Source organism: Periplaneta americana, chromosome 9 (genome assembly GCF_040183065.1).
Source record: "Periplaneta americana isolate PAMFEO1 chromosome 9, P.americana_PAMFEO1_priV1, whole genome shotgun sequence".
Classification (NCBI taxonomy): domain Eukaryota; kingdom Metazoa; phylum Arthropoda; class Insecta; order Blattodea; family Blattidae; genus Periplaneta; species Periplaneta americana.
In genome coordinates, this window is record NC_091125.1 from 164836927 (window position 1) to 164857273 (window position 20347).

The 20347-nt window shown below is 33.4% G+C and overlaps 1 non-coding gene across 1 annotated transcript; it reads left to right on the forward strand.

Moving 5' to 3' along the window:
* Positions 1 to 18521: 18521 nt before the first annotated feature.
* TRNAY-GUA (transfer RNA tyrosine (anticodon GUA)) lies at positions 18522 to 18593 on the forward strand. The gene has a single exon. It is a non-coding gene; the product is annotated as a tRNA-Tyr (tRNA).
* Positions 18594 to 20347: the final 1754 nt, after the last annotated feature.

Here is a 20347-nt window from a genome sequence, read left to right on the forward strand (position 1 = left end):
TTTATGTCTCTGACGTATCATGTTCTATGAATTTAACTTTTATTGTACTCTCAGGTAACTGGGAAATAGTTGGCCCATTTGGATGAGTGTTGTTAAAAAGTGTGGATACAACTTGTTGTGCAAGTCGTCTTTCACCAAATTCTATCACCAGAATCTCAATTCTCTCATTTTCTGTTAAGAACATCTTGTTTTATCTTGATTCCATCAATAAAACTGCTTTCATAATACAGGAACTAACAAAATATATCAGCAATTAAATTGTTATCATAGTAACCATAACCTTAGTACTTCTGTGTGACACAAATTAAAATTAATACTAGTGGCTTGTGCAGCAAATACTGCTGCAAACTAAGTTCGTTAGACGTTCAAATAAAAATTTGTCAGATTTATTTTCAATTAAGAATACTTGTCTTTTTGATAGTTATTTGTTTCCATAATAATGAAACATACTCCCTCTGAATGGATTTTTTTAGGCCAAATACTTTCGCTTGAACCTATCCAACTTCAGTTTTTGAGTTTCAACGCGAAAACGCAAGTATCAATGTCAGGACGATAGCAGTAGCTATTTCAGGTCATTGTGGATTGTAGGCGAAAGTTGAAAAAATGTCAGGTTTGCTAAGCTTTCGAACAATAGCATTTTCGTATAGCTGCTGCATGTAGAACTTGAAATGTAGAACGTAAAATCATTTTATCTTACTAAGAGATCTTGCTGAAATGATCTGGAGACTACAAATTTTTCTAGGGCTCTTATTTTATTAGTAAGTAATACCTTTTGATCTTTCCTTAGGAACTGTAATTTTTGCGCTCTCTCGAGCCAATACTGAAGACAATGACACATATCAATATCTACACTACACCGCCATTAAGTATATGAAAAAGACCCAATCCCACTGGGCTAATAAGTATAAAAATATTTGACTTTTAATAACAATATTATTATCTCACTTAAGTTTTGTAGTTATATATAGCAGCCACTCAGTAAATTATAGAAATGAAGATCTAAATTAAGATATTCTCTACATTTACTTACATAACCTCAAATCGTTTCACTTTCATGTCATCAATATAGCATCAATATTATGTACAATTAATGAAAAATAGGTGCATCAGATATTAACTATAATAATATTTAATTTCTAATGATAATAATGCCATCAAACCACCTCAAGTTTCGTAGATTTGAATATCCAATACACAGCTGTACTCAGAAAATTATTATACACTGCAGAATCAGTTTTTAATAATAAATTGAATTAAGCTCTAAATATGTCGGCAATCCTGCAGGTCATGGCCTTCGTGTAATAGCCTATTGTTTATTGTAGTGTGTGTTTTGTTCTGAAAGTCAGTCAAGTCGGCCGTGATTCGATAAAATTAGTTCTCAAAACTGACAACAGATGGATTTTGGAAAATAGGAAAATTGTTTAGGAAAATTGACATTTCACTGAAAACTACTACCTTTCCGAAAAACTTTGGGTTCCAAGCTTCAAAATGAGGGGCCATTTATTAAAATCCGTTCAGCCGTTTTCCCGTAATTTCCATTACCAGTTCAAATTATATATATAGATACAATTTGATCCGTTTGGGTATGGATAATATTAATTTATTATTATAAAGCTATTATGATGGTAGGAAAAATTTCTTGCTGGTTATATTATGATTAAAAGATGGGAGTTTCCATGACAATCAACAATGCATAATCTGAAAGGACAAATGAAAATCGTAGATGATTAAAATGGCTACTACAAATCAACAGCGGGCAGAATGTGTTCTTTGGTATGCCAAATTTGAGAGGGTTAAACGAGTTCAAAGGGAATTTCAACGTGAGTATGGTGTGCGTAATGTACCTAAATACGGTTCCATTATGTTGTGGTATCGAACATTTGTAGAAACAGGTTCTTTGTTAATATAATAGCCAAAGATTCAGATAAAGGCGAGTAATTTTTCTACTTCTGTTTTGTATTATTTATGTTTGCGCAACAGGAAATTCAAATACCAATTCGATAAACCACAGTAAACTTTTGATTTTATGTAGTAAATTACAGTTCCCATTGTATGTAATAAACGATAGATTGCTATTGTGCAATTTTATATTACCTATATTGATTTACTTCGAATGAATTGTACCTGTTTTTCTTACATGTTTGTTGCTTTAGTTTTGCTCACGAGTGTAGTAGACAGGGAAATTAACTTCCTGCTCTGTCGGGCATTCATTATAATACTAATCCGCCACTGCACACGAGAAACAGCCAGGATTTCAATCCCTTCTTCAGCTTTTCGGTTAATGAACTGAATGTTATCCGGGTTGCGTTCACTATGGATTCAGCGCAAATAGTTTTCTGTCCACCCCTGGACTAGACGAAAAGAGAATCGAGAAGAATCGCCTTGTTTGTATGGCAACCAGCAGAATGCGCGTGGCAGAGAAGTGGCCGCTATGTCAAGGCGTACTGCAATCCAAAACGTTATTACTGGCTTCATCTCGTATTTCTTCTGTCTGCCTTGACAGAATTTGTAAGACTGTATCATAGCAACGTAAGAACCTAATATAAAATTTACGATGTTGACATTCAGCTGTTCATGAAAAAAACCGAGATATGCGAAAGAAAGGTTTGATTAAGAAAATTTATAGCACGTAAAAGTAATGGGAAATTCGTTTTATAAATATTTATTTAGCGCTCATTGCGGGCTTGGTTTTAATGAACGCATAGTGTTTGCTGATGTCTCATTGAAAGCACCATCTCCTTGAAAGTTTGTGTTACGAGAAAATGGAAGTATCAAGTGGGAAAGAACTCAACCCTAAGAAAACAGAAAGGCTACAAAAAAGAATGTTGTGTTCTTACGGCCCCACCCGGTAGAGTGCTTTCAACTCTGTGCAGTAAAGTGGCCACCTGTAATCAGTACACCCTCCATTCAATATAGAGACATGGACTACGACGGAGAAACAGCAGACAATCAAAACAAATTAAAGGCGTGTACTAAGAGCCAGTTATAAACTGCATGCTTGCATTATATTTTAAACTAGCCGTACCTGTGCGCTCCGCTGCACCCGTTAGAAATAAATATAAAGTAATTACATTTGATCCAGGGAACATTCATGTTTGATAGAAGGATAAATCGTTTAATATGTTACTTAATTTAAATTGCATCCAAATAGGTAAAATGAGATCATTTTTGTCCAGAGACACTCATTTGGTTTTCTTAATTTTTATTACATGCAACCATAGTTTAATGAACATTGACATCATTTAGATTTAATGTGTATATTTTATTTTACTTGTTATATGTTTCCATTGAATTATGGTAATAACTTAATTTTAACACTTGTTTTCTACGTATTCAGTAAATGGCGCTTGGCCCACTATGGTTCTGAACCCTCCAAATAACTTAAATTATATTATATAATATTACATATTATATTATATTATATTATATTATATTATATTATATTATATTATATTATATCATATCAGAAGTTACTGTAATAACATTATAGCATTATGTCCATCTAGAGAAACTACACTTTCCAATGGTGAAATAATAATTAATTATAGAAATCGGTTAATTTAGCTTCCGATATTACTTCATACAAACTCAGAAACATTCTCTGTAGACTATCTTTCATAGCTTTCGATTGTTGCTGTTCAAGGCCCTTATAGACGAAGTCATTTGTTTTTTTAATTCATTACACGGCCTTAGACGGCAGTTATTTTAATTTTAAAGCTCATTTATCTCATTAAATATCAGTCCTATCAAAATTTTTCAAGGAATAAAACTTATCGGAAATTATATTTTTAAAGAAACTTTTGTTGTGTAACATTTTTCACAAAAATCAATAATAAGCGAGATATTTCGATTTATTTAATTCAGGCCCCCTTATAACCCCCCTTTTAAATAATGTATTTTGAATGCCATATAGCCTAAAATCTAAGTTACAAAAAACTTAATTTATATTCCAATTTTCATCGAAATACGTTCAGCCATTATCGCGTGAAAAGGTAACAAACATACAGACAGACAGATACACAAACAAAAATTTCAAAAAAGCGATTTTCGGTTTCAGGGTGGTTAATTATATATGTTAGGACCAATTATTTTTGGAAAATCGAAAATTGCCAGAAAAATTTCGGCTACAGATTTATTATTAGTATAGATTTGACAATCGAGAATAAGAGCTTCGCGTTAAAAATTAGGAGATAAGAAGAAATATAAGACATATGAAGAATATAATTAGAGAGAGGAGGAAAAGAAATATAATAAGATATGTGAGAATCGAAAGATGAATTCCTCTGTGAAGTACTGGAGGAGAATGAAAAATGTGAGCGATGAGACACTGTGGGAGAAATGGGGATGAAAATGATTTGGAGAGAAGCGTAGAAGCAAATAATGATGAAGTAATAAGAAGAAGAAAGAAACGAAGGAATTAAGGAGAAAGGTTAACGTATCTATATGGCAAAAGAAATTGATCGAGAAACAGACAAGCACAAAGGGTTAAGAAGTACATGAGGAGAAAGGAACAGAATAATGTAAAGAGGTTTTACATAGAAAGAACAAGAAAACGATGAATAGGAAAAACAAAAATGGAAAAAAAAAAATGTGGAAAAGCAGACAAAAAAATAGAAAGGGAATATAAAATTAATCTTCTTTGGGGTAGTGTACTGTAACTATGTCTCTCTTTTCATTAATAAAGTACGACTGTAACAGCCACTCTGCTAACACGCTTCTGCGAGGTGAATCCCCATCTACATCGACTCTGCGTGCTGACAGTTGTGGAATGTAATTGAACGGAGCGCCATGTTGTTTCCATTCTTTAGCTTCCTTTTTAATATTCGTCGCTCGCTGGTGGTGACATCTGCATCCCACGTGTTTCTTTGTACATGGTTGCGTAACGCAATATTAGTACTTGGTCAGCTTTATCTTTATTCGTTTCTTGTGACGCTACCCTTAATTGCTACAGCCAGCCAATATAGAAACTTTCTCCATGGCAACAAGCACAAAGAGCGAACAGTGTTTTTTTTTCTCTTCTTCAGAATTGAATGTATACACACATCGAGTTTTAGTAATGGAAAACTGGTTAATGCAATGAACGCCTTTAAACATTTTATTGTATTAAGATAACAGATGTGAAATATTTAGAGGAATGACTTTTTTTGTTAACGATATACGCGAAATGTATTACAAACTTAATTTTGGAAAATGAAAATACCTTAACGAAAATCTAAAATCTAAAATTAAATTAAATGACGAGTTACTACCTTGGTTTGAATTGTAAATTATTTAAAAATAGCGTGTAAGAGGGTCTTAGACTAGAAATGTTTAGCTTAAATGTAGTTCTGTTTATAATTATGAATAAGGTTGTAATTATTTGTGTTATTTGAACTGTTGTATCAGTGAAGCGAGGTGAGTCAGTGAAGTTATGGTTTTACAGTGCAGTGAACAGTTCCGATCAGTGATAATTTATAGCGTCAATGAAATGTGTTCTATAGTGTCAGTGAAATGTGTCATAGACTGTCAGTGAAATGTGTCCTAAAGTGTCAGTGAAATGCGTCTTAGTGCCACTACATTGAGTGAGATGAGAGTAAAGTGAAAGATTATTATCAGTACCAATGTGAAACTTATGTAGGGCCTATACATATGTAGGTTGTATTGTAAAATTAGGTTCACTTATTAATTAGGTTAGGTATTTTATGTATTAGGGTAAACTAGGGTCTGTTGGGCATGTTGGACACCCACTCGTGGCTACTTCCGTCATTGACATCTAGCAGAATGTGGTGCCCACAAGTGGCGTGGTAACACGTTAAAATACAGAGTGTCCAACATGCCCGACTGTCCAACAGACCCTAGTTTACCCTATTATTAATTGCAATTATTGCATTAAATTGTATTGTATATTCTTATTGTATTGTGTATATAATTGTATTGTGTATTTGTATTGTAATTTTATTGTGTACTGTTTATATTGTGTATACCACTGCCACCGGGTGCTTGCCCACTTGCAGTGTAAATAAATACATACATACATATCAGCGAATTTTATATAAATTCAAGAAATTACTTCATAATCACTATATTTTCAACAAAAAAGAGTTTTCGTGGAGATTTCGCACGAGAAATAATTCTTTCTTTCAATGAAAAGTGAAATTTTTTTCGTTATAAAACATACACGAACATTTTCTAATATTTGATCGTTTTGCATTACGTACGTGTGGTATCTGGGAACGATGAACACGTAGTTTCAGGGGCTACATCCAGGGAGCAGCGCAAGCAAACAAAGGCCATTTCTCAGGAGTGGACCAGGACAGCACGTTTGCACATCTTCTTTTCAAACTGACATGACGAGTGAAACGTACAGTTAAAATTACTCTAACGTAACCTAACCTAACCTAACCTAACCTAACCTAACCTAACCTAACCTAACCTATCCTAACCTAACCTATCCTAACCTAACCTATCCTAACCTAACTTAACAAAAAGGTTAGGTTAGATTAGGTTTGGTTAGGTTAGGTTAGAGTAATTTTAACTGTCCTACGCTTCACTCGTCATTTCAGTTTGAAAAGAACCCAACGTAACATAAAAAGGAGATGTGCAAACGTGCTGTCCTGATCCACTCCTCATTTCTCTTTTCCGCAACAACTATTTTCATGTAATCAAGAAAACACTGACGTCGCCTCCATGAATTATGAATTTAATTAATGGTGCAAACAATTTTCTGTTATTTTCAAAGGGATTGTCTCAATAATAATAATAATAATAATAATAATAATAATAATAATAATAATAATAATAATAATAATAATAATAATAATAATAAAACATATGTCATTCCTTTAAGTATTTTTGGGTGCAAAATACAGGGTTGTTTCCGATCTCTGGAAACAATTTTTGAATGACAACATGTGCGTCAGGAATTACACGACAACTGAACTGTGGTGAGAGGTGACAGACCAGTAGTGAGTGATTTCATAGTCAGAGTGCACGGTGTGTCACAGCAGGAATGCCCAAGAAAATCGAGCCTTTTTGGGAGCCGTACATTACGAGCCTTTCCAATGCCAAGTACAGTTATGTAACTTCATGCAAAGCTTGTCTTCGGACAGTTAACGAAACAACAATATACATACCAAATGATTTAATCTCCAAAGAAATCAATCTTGAACATTCTAATCCCGTGTAGCATTAGATATAAGTTATAAATTTCATCCTTGACAGAACAAAACAACGATAAGAATAGGCTAGTGATAATAATAATAATAATAATAATAATAATAATAATAATAATAATAATAATAATAATAATAATAACAACAATAATAATAATAATAATAATAATAATAATAATAATAATAATAATAATAAGGCACAAATGGGACACAAAGCATGGATCGACATCAATGCTAGATTAGCAACACCATCATACTTAGGCAGGGCAGATCATATTAGGAAGTTCAAATGTAGAAAACAAAGAACGGATGTGGCAAAATTTTCCTTTGTTAACCGCACAATAGTAGACTGGAACAGCTTACCTGCGGCAATCTTTCAGGGTGGTCCTCTCAAAATCAATACATTTAAGGAAAGGTTGAGAAGATTAGACTGAAAATGTAATTGTAGGGCAGTGTAATTATCTAAGTTGTGTCATATAATTAAGTTGATATGTAATTAATTAAGATGATATGAAATTAAGTTGATTTGTAATTAATTAAGGTCATATGTAATTAATTAATTTAGATTATATGTAATTAAGTTGATTTGTAAATAAATTAATATGATATGCAATTAATTAAGATATGTAATTTAGTTGATATGTAAATAAATTAAGGCGATATGTAATTAATTAAGATGATATGTGATTAAGTTGATATGTAAATAAATTAAGGTGACATGTAATTAATTAAGATGATATGTAATTAAGTTGATTTGTAATTCATTAAGGTGATATGTATTTAATTAAGATCATATGTAATTAAGTTGATATGTAATTAAGTAGCTTTGTAATTAATTAAGTTGATATGTAATTAATTAAGGTGATATGTAATTAAGTTGATATGTAAATAAATTAAGGTGATATGTAATTAATTTAGATGATATGTAATTAAGTTGATATGTAAATAAATTAAGGTGATATGTAATTAATTAAGATGACATGTAATTAAGTTGATTTGTAATTAATTAAGGTAATATGTAATTAAGTAGAATTGTAATTAATTAAGGTGATATGTAATTAATTAAGATGATATGTAATTAAGTTGATTTGCAATTAATTAAGGTGATATGTAATTACTTAAATTGGTAATGAAGTTAGGTTTACTTTTGCTTATTGTGGACGTTATTATAGAATAGTTGTTATTATATTTTTATGGCAACTATTTATTTATAGTTAGAAATAAATTTTAGGTTTATTTTATTTTATTATTTTTTTAATATTTTGTTATTTTTTTATTTTCATTTAATTTTTTTTTCTTTTACTTTTGTATCTATTGTATAACTGTAATGGTATTATTGTATATTATATATCACTGCAACCGGGTGTATACCCAATTGTACTGTTAATAAATACATACATACAAAATAATAATGAAGATGATAATAATAATAATAATAATAATAATAATAATAATAATACACAGTAAATAATTTGTGACACAACAAGACGTTCGAGATGGGCAGGGCATGTAGCACGTATGGGCGAATCCAGAAATGCATATAGAATGTTAGTTGGGAGACCGGAGGGAAAAATACCTGTGGGGAGGCAGAGACGTAGATGGGAGGATAATATTAAAATGGATTTGAGGGACGTGTGATATGATGATTGAAACTGGATTAATCTTACACAGGATAGGGACCGATGGCGGGCTTATGTGAGGACGGCAATGAACCTGCGGGTTCCTTAAAAGCCATTTGTAAGTAAGTATACAATAAGAAAGTTTGTAACAGATTATGGGCCAGTAATCAGAGAAGTGTAACATATGTGCTCAAGTATCTTCTCTTGCAACTAACGACGAGAGAGTTCGTAGATTAAGCAGCACGTAAATAGATCTAAACAATTATCTATCCATTTATCTATCGCCTTCCGTTATCCATTTGCCGCCCCATCACATTATCTCGTCCTATTATCTCTGCCTCATCCCCGAGGCGCCCTTAATTCTAGTCTCCTTCTCTGTCTGTCTGGATGACACTTGAGATTCTCATTACAGCAGAAACCCCCCCCAGACCGACTAGGGCATTACTCATCCTGATGGAAATTAATGGGACTCCTACAGTTTCATGTATGTCTTCTGCTCAATGAGCTCCGGTTCGAAGTCCGGCAAATGCGAATAGATCTGCCGGATTCATATTTCGTGTTCTATACTAGGGCTTCAAGAGCGGCAGATTCGAACGAAATTTTTAGTTGATGAAGACATTGTTTGAGATGGATTCTTCTGGATGCTCACATTTCTTCTCTTACTTACTTACTGACTTACTGACTTTTAAGAAACCCGGAGGTTCATTGCCGCCTTCACATAAGCCCGCCATTGGTCCCTATCCTGAGCAAGATTAATCCATTCTCTATCATCATATCCCACCTCCCTCAAATCCATTTTAATATTATCTTCCCATCTACGTCTCGGCCTCCCTAAAGGTCTTTTTCCCTCCGGCCTCCCAACTAACACTCTATATGCATTTCTGGATTCGCCCATACGTGCTACATGCCCTGCCCATCTCAAACGTCTGGGTTTAATGTTCCTAATTATGTCAGGCGAAGAATACAATGCGTGTAGTTCTGTGTTGTGTAACTTTCTCCATTCTCCTGTAACTTCATCCCTCTTAGCCCCAAATATTTTCCTAAGCACCTTATTCTCAAACACCCTTAACCTATGTTCCTCTCTCAAAGTGAGAATCCAAGTTTCACAACTATAAAGAACAACCGGTAATATAACTGTTTTATAAATTCTAACTTTCAGATTTTTTGACAGCAGACTGGATGATAAAAGCTTCCCAACCGAATAATAACAGGCATTTCCCATATTTATTCTGTGTTTAATTTCCTCCCGAGTATCATTTATATTTGTTACTGTTGCTCCAAGATATTTGAACTTCTCCACCTTTTCAAAAGATAAATTTACAATTTTTATATTTCCATTTCGTACAATATTCTCGTCACGAGACGTAATCATATACTTTGTCTTATTTGAAGGATTCGTAACAAGCTGTTTTTTTACGGTGATGGGTTGTTAGCCCTTCACCCAACTCCCAAGCTGGAGGACCACCCCTTATCGGCTGTCCGCGACTGCTTATTCAATATATTCACAGCTACCCTCCATATCTGGAGGCCGTCTCCTCGATCCGCAACCTGAGGACGCGCCATGCCGTGGTGATAGGACCCACAATACATGGCACATTTCTTCTCTTATAATCCCAAAAGTTATGCGTACTTCAAACTCATTCTCATTATAAACGCAGAAGTCCACACCTGTGGAGTAACGGTCAGCGCGTCTGGCTGTGAAACCAGGTGACCCGGGTTCGATTCCAGGTCAGGGCAAGTTATCTGCTTGAGGTTTTTCCAGAGTTTTACCTCAACCCAAAATGAGCAAATGCTGGGTAACTATTGGTGCTGGACCCCGGATTCATTTCACCGACATTCCTTGTCACAGGAAATCAGGAGCTGTCGGAGTCTAAAATCGTTTAAGTTGACTCTACTTGGGAATGTTTTTATTGAACAGAACTGGACTCTTGTGGAAGTTTCTAAATAGTGTTAAATAACCAAGTTATTATTATTTTTTCTCCTCTCTCTCTCTTTTTCTTTTTCCTTTTTTTATTATCTTAATATATTACGTAATAATTTGTATTTGTATGCCATTCAGTACGACTTTGCTAATCAACATTTTATGTCTTGTAACCCACATGTATTCTCCTATTAGTATATTAACTGTATAATATATCTCAAGTGAATTAATCGTCGAATTTATCTCGAGCATTTTAGGTCTTATAAATTGTGTATGTGTGTGTGCGTGCGTGTGTGTGTGTGTGTGTTCCCCTATATTATGTAACTTATTTTGATTATGTGTAATTTTCTACTTTATTTTATATTGTCCTTATATTATGTAAGCGATGTTGACTATTTGTAATTTTATATTATGTAACTGATCTTAACTATTTGTAATTTTCTACTATATTTTATGTAATTTCTAAGGTATCATCTCTTGTGTTGTTTTGTAATCTAATTTTGTATTTCTTGTATAGGGTAAACTAGGGTCTGTTGGACAGTCGGGCATGTTGGACACTCTGTACTTGAACGTGTTACCACGCCACTTGTGGGCACCACATTCAGCTAGAAGTCAATGACGGAAGTAGCCCCACTCGTGCCTACTTCCGTCATTGACTTCTAGCAGAATGTGGTGCCCACAAGTGGCGTGGTAGCACGTTAAAGTACAGAGTGTCCAACATGCCCGACTGTCCAACAGACCCTAGTTTACCCTATTATTGAAATCTGGTTGAGTGGAAGAGAAGGCCTTATGGCCTTAACTCTGCCAGGCAAAATAAAACTACTACTACTACTGCTACTGCTACTGCTACTCCTGCTATTGCTACTACATTATCATCTTAATCTCATTCAGACGATAAATAACCTAAGATGTTGAAAAGCGTCATAAAAAAACTTACTACTAAACGCAGAAATAATTTACTTGTGTAATTTACATCATACATATTTCTCCTCTCAACTTTACATATACTGTAAGATGGGATAAACATATAGCTTACTGATGTACAAGGCTACGTAAAACTATTTGTGGTATTTTGAATCATAAAGATTGTTTAACAGAGGTGCATCTATGTAAGGAAAGTACGACTTAATGGGTTAGCACCCTTCATTTTATACTTTTTGGGCTACACAACCGTTTCATTTCACATCTCGCCTCTTTCTTTTTTCGTCAATCATTAAATAATGCCTATAAATCGATCTCGCGATTTTCTGGTATAGCGCTTTGACTAGGTTGTTCTGCTTCTACCAATATTTCGTTAGGAATTTCAATGCAATACATTTCTACAAATTAATCTCAGACAAACGCATTTGTAGTAAACTCTTTTGTTTTTTTTCCTACTATAGTAACGGATTATGATGTTTTCCTGTCATGGTAACTGATTACGACGTTTCTCAATTGTTATTTTATCTACAAATTCTCAATAATTTCTGTTCCAACAACATGCCAAATACAATAAAATTATTAATTTTATTTTCTCTTAAGAGAGGCTATACGATTCAAAATACCATAAAACCTAGTATAATAACGACCGTTATAAGATCTTAACATGCTCACATGCTCACCGCTTTTGGCGCAAGAATGAGTCACAGGTGAGCTACGAGAAAGACAATTTAGTATTATATTCTCATATGGAAGTTCCAGCCTTAGATTGAATAAAATGAAATTTAAAAAAATTGGCACTTAGCACATTTAGAATGTTAAGTATTCGTTTATACTATAATTAAATTAGTAAAAGGTAACAGGCACTTTCTTTAACACGGTAGTGCATTTTATTTGATATTCGTGTATCTTACTATTTTATGTAACGAATTAATTGACGAATAAATAAATAAATAAATAAATAAATAAATGATCGACTCTGTGGTGTAAAAGTCGGCATGCTGGTTTTTCAGGGTTTTCCCTCAACAGTAAGGCAAATTCCAGGAAATTCGGGCCACAACATCTCTGAATATCACCGACCTCATTCATAACACATCAGTAATACATACATTATACAGTCGCCATTTAGTTCACAACAATAGAACCAGTCTCAACAATAGTACATAGGCCTTCGGATTTAAACCAAAGATTAACTCGCGATATGACCAGAGATATTAAAGTGAGTGCAAATAACAGCGAGGAAAAAATAAATAAATAAATAGATAAATAAGTGAATGAATAAATAAATTAGTAAATTAATAAATAACTACATAAATAAATAAGTGAATAAATGAATAAATAAATGAGTAAATAAACAAATAAATAAGTAAATAAGCAAACAAATAAATAAATAAGTGAATAAATAAGTAAATACATAAATAAAGTGAATAAATGAATAAATAAACAAATGAGTAAATAAATAAATAAACAAATCAATAAATAGGCCTAATTAAATAAATAATCAAATAAATAAATAAGTGAATAAATAAGTAGGGGAGAGTCGGGTAGTATCGGACATCGGGTAGTATCGGACAGTGCGTTTTTTTCATCTACCACCATATGGCAGTACCTGAATGACATGGTTACATTTCTCTATGCGACATCACAAAAACGTAATCATGTCAATCAGGTACTATCATCGTGTGGTAGATGAAAGAAACTCACTGTCCGATATTACCCGACGTCCGATACTACCCGACTCTCCCCTAAATGCATAAATAAATAAGTGAATAAAGGAATAAATAAATGAGTAAATAAATAAATAAACAAATCAATAAATAGGCCTAATTAAATAAATAATCAAATAAATAAATAAATAGATAAATAAATAAGTGAATAAATAAATAAGTGAATAAATGAATAAATAAATGAGTAAATAAATAAATAAGTAAATAAGCAAACAAATAAATAAATAAGTGAATAAATAAGTAAATACATAAATAAATAAGTGAATAAATGAATAAATAAATGAGTAAATAAATAAATGAGTAAATAAATAAATAAAATCAATAAATAGGCCTAATTAAATAAATAATTAAATAAATAGATAAATAAATAAGTGAATAAATAAGTAAATACATAAATAAATAAGTGAATAAATGAATAAATAAATGAGTAAATAAATAACTAAATAAATAAGTAAATAAATTAATTAATGAGTGAAGACATAAGTAAATAAATAAATGAGTAAATAAATAACTAAATAAATAAGTAAATAAATTAATTAATGAGTGAAGAAATAAGTAAATAAATAAATGAGTAAATAAATAAACAAACAAACAAACAAACGAATAAATAAATAAATAAATAAATAAATAAATAAATAAATAAATAAATAAATAAATATCTTGTTCCTTATCAAAACGTAGATAAAACTTGAAAATACTTTCATAATTATATCGATGCTACGGGCTGGAACATATGTGACATATGCCACTGATCCATTCATCTCCTCCAGCCTCGCACTGGATCTTCGTAAGATCAATCGATACCTCTGCGAGGGAGTGGATCGTATTAATACATTTGTCGGCCGCAAATTCCATTATCACGAGTGTGCGATGTCGCCATACCAAACAAACTGCCTCCACACATCGGTAATCGATCTTGTACAACGCCATGCGGTCCAGTATTTCTCTGCTCAAGCGAATCTACGTGGGGTGAGTGACTAATAACTAGATTAACCCCGTTACTATAGGAACGAGCCAAGGCCTCAACTAGGTTACAATTTTTAACTCTAGATAGCAGGTAATATGAAACAAAATATGACCATAAAAACTTCTATTGTTGCACGTATGCATAACATAACTACTATTTTATTAATGTTTTACAGAATTATGAATGTATTATTTTTTGTTACTATCCTGTAGAGATGAATTTTAGTATGTGTTACTCCCTGTAACATATTCTGAAAAAAAAAAAAAAGAAATAATTTCTTATACAATGTATATGACAGCAATGTAAATTTATTGTCTGTAATAATGTCACGAGAGGTCTGAGATTTATTAGGACTATTTCGTGAATCAAATAAAAATGTAAAAAATATATCCCTAAAATTCGCTCACAAAATGTTAATAATTTTATATTTACAAATACTTAACCTATTCAGACATTGTGAAGTTGAAATACTCGTAGATGAATATCGATTACTGCAATAAAGAAATTCGATGTTATTATTCAGTAATGCCAATTGCGAAAAGCGAAATACAGGTTTAACAATGTTAATTACATGTACTGCATTTTTCTCTTATTGTTATAACATAAATATATTTTCATTATCTGCTGAAAACATAACTTAATTTAACAGTAACATTGGGGACAGCTATATACCAATGCTTATGTATTCACAGCGAGACATGTTGCTACACAGTGAAGCCATCTCTGTATAGATAGGCCTAATTAAAATACGAATTTTATTACATTATACGGAAGGCAGTTTGATCAAAGACATTATTACTATGCAAGGTCTTTGGGTTTGATATGCGATGATGTTACATAAATCTGAACATCTGACTTTCTATTAATTGTTTAATTTCATTCACAAAATACAAATTTTATAGGCTACAATTATAGGTGACGTTACCTGTGGGAGCAGGACCAATGTCAGCTGTGCCTTATTTCGACCGTTACTTACAATCAGTGCTACACGAAAGCATTTTTATAGCTCGACAAACGCATTCTCGCTGTAGTGTGTAACGAAACTAAAGCTGCATCTACACAGTTCAATATTCCAGTCGCGTATGCGTGCAATCTGGGAAGAATATTGAAAGAATCAAATTTAAAAGGTACGTTCAATTAAGATGCATAAAGATTTTGTGTCTACATGGTGCGCCGTTTTGAACATCGTCTTCACTGCGTAAATATATTAATTAACTAGCCGTACCCGTGCGCTCCGCTGCACCTGTTAGAAATAAATATAAAGTAATTACATAATTAAAATAGGACGTTTGATCCAGGGAACAACTTTTACAACAGCGCAAGATAATCTGCTTCGCTCATTACCCAATTTTTTTTTGCATTGCATTTATTGCATATATATTTTATGTATTTTAACACGATTCAATTGAGCATAGTTAAAATTTGAATTATAAAATAATGGATTGCTAAGCTAACGTACTATTACTGCATACTAAATCAATACACTCTCGTTGTTCGTTAATTCTCTGAGATTAAAATGAGTATACATAAATATTATTTTAAGAAATGCAGAAAACAAATGTACAAAATAGCCTATCAGATTTTCTGTGCATAAGAAGCTATTTTAATCTTACCTGTCCTCGATTTACTCAGAAGTTACTGTAATAACATTATAGCATTATGTCCATCTAAAGAAACTACACTTTCCAATGGTGAAATAATAATAATTAATTATACAAATCTGTTAATTTAGCTTCTGATATTACTTCATACAAATGCAGAAACATTCTCTGTAGGCTATGTTTAATAGCTTTCGATTTTTTATGTCCAAAGCCCCTGTTTCGATTGTTGTTGTTCAAGGCCCCTTATAGACGAAGTCATTTGTTCTTAATTCATTGCACCATCTTAGATGGCGTTATTTTAATTTTAAAACTCATTTATCTCATTAAATATCAGTCGTATCAAAATTTTGTAAAGAATAAAACTTATCGGAAATCATTTTTAAAGAAAGTTGTGTTATTTAACATTTTTCACAAAAATCAATAATAAGTGAGATATTTCGATTTATTTAATTCAGGCCCCCTTATAATTCCCCTTTTAAATAAAGTATTTTGAATGCCACATAGCCTAAAATCTAAGTTACAACGAACTTAATTTATATTCCAATTTTCATATAAATCGGTTCAGCCATTATCGCGTGAAAAGATTACAAACATACAGACAGACATACAAACAAAAATTTAAAAAATGCGATTTTCGGTTTCAGGGTGGTTTTTTTTATATATGTTAGGACCAATTATTTTTGGAAAATCGAAAATTATCAGAAAAATTTCGGCTACAGATTTATTATTTTATAGATATTAAATATCAATCTTGTATTCATTGCTTTAAAGTTGAAAGAAAAGTTTAACCGTGTAGTTGCATCTTAATGTATTCATGATCAATTCACGGGGAAACAGTTGGCAACAACGACTGAACAAAAGAACGGCCATGCGATAAATTGATAGCGATAAATATAGCTGCAAAAATTATCGCGATGTCTGACTGTAATTGGTTGAAATTCAAAATTTCATTACAGTTCATTGGTCGAAAATTTGATAACATCATATAAACGAAATAGTCACTATAAATAAATAATTTCTGAATAAAAGTTTGTACTTACCAATGTTCGCCTTCTTCTGAAATCCCTCTGCTAAATCCTGTGAACTTCGTAGTGGAGAAGAGGTTTTCTTGAACTACTTCGAGATCCCTTGTTAATCTCATTGGATCTGTGTTCCAGATTGGCCATAGATCCTGAAAATGAAAGAGAACTAATGATTTTCTGAACCTTGTTTTCAAAACTGTTTCCTCTTTATTCAGCCTTAATTAATTTCAATGCTTATTGTAATTTATGATTTCATTTTTCGCGAAGAATTAATATCGTGTACTGTTAATGCACCCGCAAAAGTGGGGAAAGTTGCAGAAGTTCAGTTTTGCTCAGGATTTTAAAGTTTCTTTATGCTCGACCATGCCGAAATGTAGTAATTATACACCTGGTAGCAACCTTTAATGCGTGTCATTAAAGTACACCTACTCATTAAAGTACAGGTGTTCAGCCAATGACAAGTCAGCTTACAGGTATTCAGCCAATGACAAGTCAGCTTTGTACCGTTATAAAACCGCAAGTATCGATTATACTCGGATATGCAATCGAAAGAGAATTAGCGAAAAGTCACGGAGGCTGGAAATCCAATACTGTCGCAGAAGGTTATGTTCTGTTACAATAATAATTAGAGTTAATTGTAAATAATATTCAAATAAATTCAATTCTAAATCAATTTTCAGGTTATACCGGAGTAATGTTCATTTTATTCTGTGCCAAGGTCAATGAAATTCGGCCTCGGAAAAAAATCAATATTTTCGCGTCTGCGCACATCTCACAATTCAGGTCAGTTCGCACATAACCATAATTTTGAATATTTTCAAGTTAGAAATATGGTCGAGCATAAAAAGTCGTATGAAACTTGCCTATAATTGTAATTAAGACGCTCGTATGAAAATTATGAAACTCGCTTGCGCTCGTTTCTTAAGCAATCATACTTGCGTCTTAATTACTACCATTATAGGCTCGTTGCATAATGTACTATTTACCAACAGAAATTTCATTGTAACTACACTCACAAATTTACCTCAAAGTGACGTAAAAACAAGGTTAAAAAGTCAGGTATGAATTTCGGGGAGAAATGTCCATGGAATTATACTGACAATTAGTGAGAAATTCTTCTGGGTAACAGTCAATGGATGCCTCATTGGCGAGACTCGTTATATTTAAAGAATGTTGACGGTAATGGTGTTAGTCTTGGGAAGTCCAGTTGTCAAGACAGGACATACATTGTTGGAAATGTTTTCTGTGATACTTAGAGGACTCTCATTTGGCGATACTTTTAAAAGCACATTAAGTTCCTTCAACGGAATGGTGGGAAACGTAATGAGCCGTGTCCAACACGCTTGGAGCTGACATAGATTCTTCCTCATAGCCCCAAATTCCCTTTGTTTTGTTTTTTTTTCCTCCCAGCTTCTCTTCTTTCATGATGAAAGAGTGATGGAGCGGAGAAAAATTCTCTCCAGCGCCGGGATTTGAACCCGGGTTTTCAGCTCTACGTGCTGATGCTTTATCCACTAAGCCACACCGGATACAATCCCGACGCCGTTTAGAATCGTCTCAGATTAAGCTCCATCTCTTGGGTTCCCGGGATTGTATCCGGCGTGGCTTAGTGGTTAAAGCATCAGCACGTAGAGCTGAAAACCCGGGTTCAAATCCCGGCGCCGGAGAGAATTTTTCTCCGCTCCATCACTCTTTCATCATGTGATGACGCAGAATATCTGCATGGAAATATATGTACTTCGGTACATCAATATATATATGATATGCGTACACTTTGTGATTTAAGACGGCGCCTATACCGTCGGATCCCGGCCAATCAGTCACTCATCTGAGTGCACCTCAACACATGTATGGACTTCGGTCCTGCGTTCATAGACATCTATGACGTAGTGCAGAGGGCGGCCACCAGAGGGAACCCAAGAGATGGAGCTTAATCTGAGACGATTCTAAACGGCGTCGGGATTGTATCCGGCGTGGATTAGTGGATAAAGCATCAGCACGTAGAGCTGAAAACCCGGGTTCAAATCCCGGCGCCGGAGAGAATTTTTCTCCGCTCCATCACTCTTTCATCATGTGATGACGCAGAATATCTGCATGGAAATATCATATGTACTTCGGTACATCAATATATATATGATATGCGTACACTTTGTGATTTAAGACGGCGCCTATACCGTCGGATCCCGGCCAATCAGTCACTCATCTGAGTGCACCTCAACACATGTATGGACTTCGGTCCTGCGTTCATAGACATCTATGACGTAGTGCAGAGGGCGGCCACCAGAGGGAACCCAAGAGATGGAGCTTAATCTGAGACGATTCTAAACGGCGTCGGGATTGTATCCGGCGTGGATTAGTGGATAAAGCATCAGCACGTAGAGCTGAAAACCCGGGTTCAAATCCCGGGGCCGGAGAGAATTTTTCTCCGCTCCATCACTCTTTCATCATGTGATGACGCAGAATATCTCTCTCGTGTATTTGTCTTCGAAGATATTTTTGTGCGAGATCGTGCGTATTTGCTTGCTTTCCGCACAGAACCAATACGCGGTAAGTGTGAAATACCACATTCAGTATTCACAACGTAACACACATAACAATTTCCCTATTCTTACCGCTTAAGCGTCATATTCATTTTACTGCTTTAGGCTTTTAACATATTATTTTTAAAGACGTTCAATATAGTAATAATTATAAATTGGAAACTTACCACTGCAATTTCACCTAAATTGCACTGTTAATTATTGTTTTTAAATATTTGCAAAAATTAAGTAAACTCTACAACTCCACTAAAGTTACTGCATTTGTAATGCAAGTAACATTAAGGAAGCCGTGAAAAAATCAACAAGATTCCAGTCTCATCATAGACTGGTGGAAAAAAAAAGACAGACGTATATCACGGCCTGCTGGAGTATAGTAAACACAGAAAACATTTTATAGGAACAATGTTGAAGATAGATATATTTGTTTTCCAAAGTTGCCGTCATTGAACAGAAACCAAGATGGAGATTTCATTGCAACTAATTAGAAATTCCTCTTTCAGGTATGTAATAAACGATCTTTGCACAATATAATGTACGATACAAGAGCGGTATGTTTGTTTTAATTTCCTCGAACATGAAAACGTCAACATACCGCTCTTGTAACGCATATTACTATTGTTTATTGTATTATATAATGATAAAGATTGTTTATCTAGATAGAGGATTCTAGGTTAAGAAAAAAGCATTGGTTTTATGGGCCTTGCCTAGTACATTGCAACTCTGTGGTAGGTAGGCGTATCTATGGCAACTTGTGATTTGATGGAATAGCTCTATTATATGCCCAGGCCTCTTTCTTAACCTGAAATCCTCTATAAATTGACGAAAGTACAACTTATAACAGTATTATGTATTCATTCAAAGGCCAAGTATATTTTACAGTG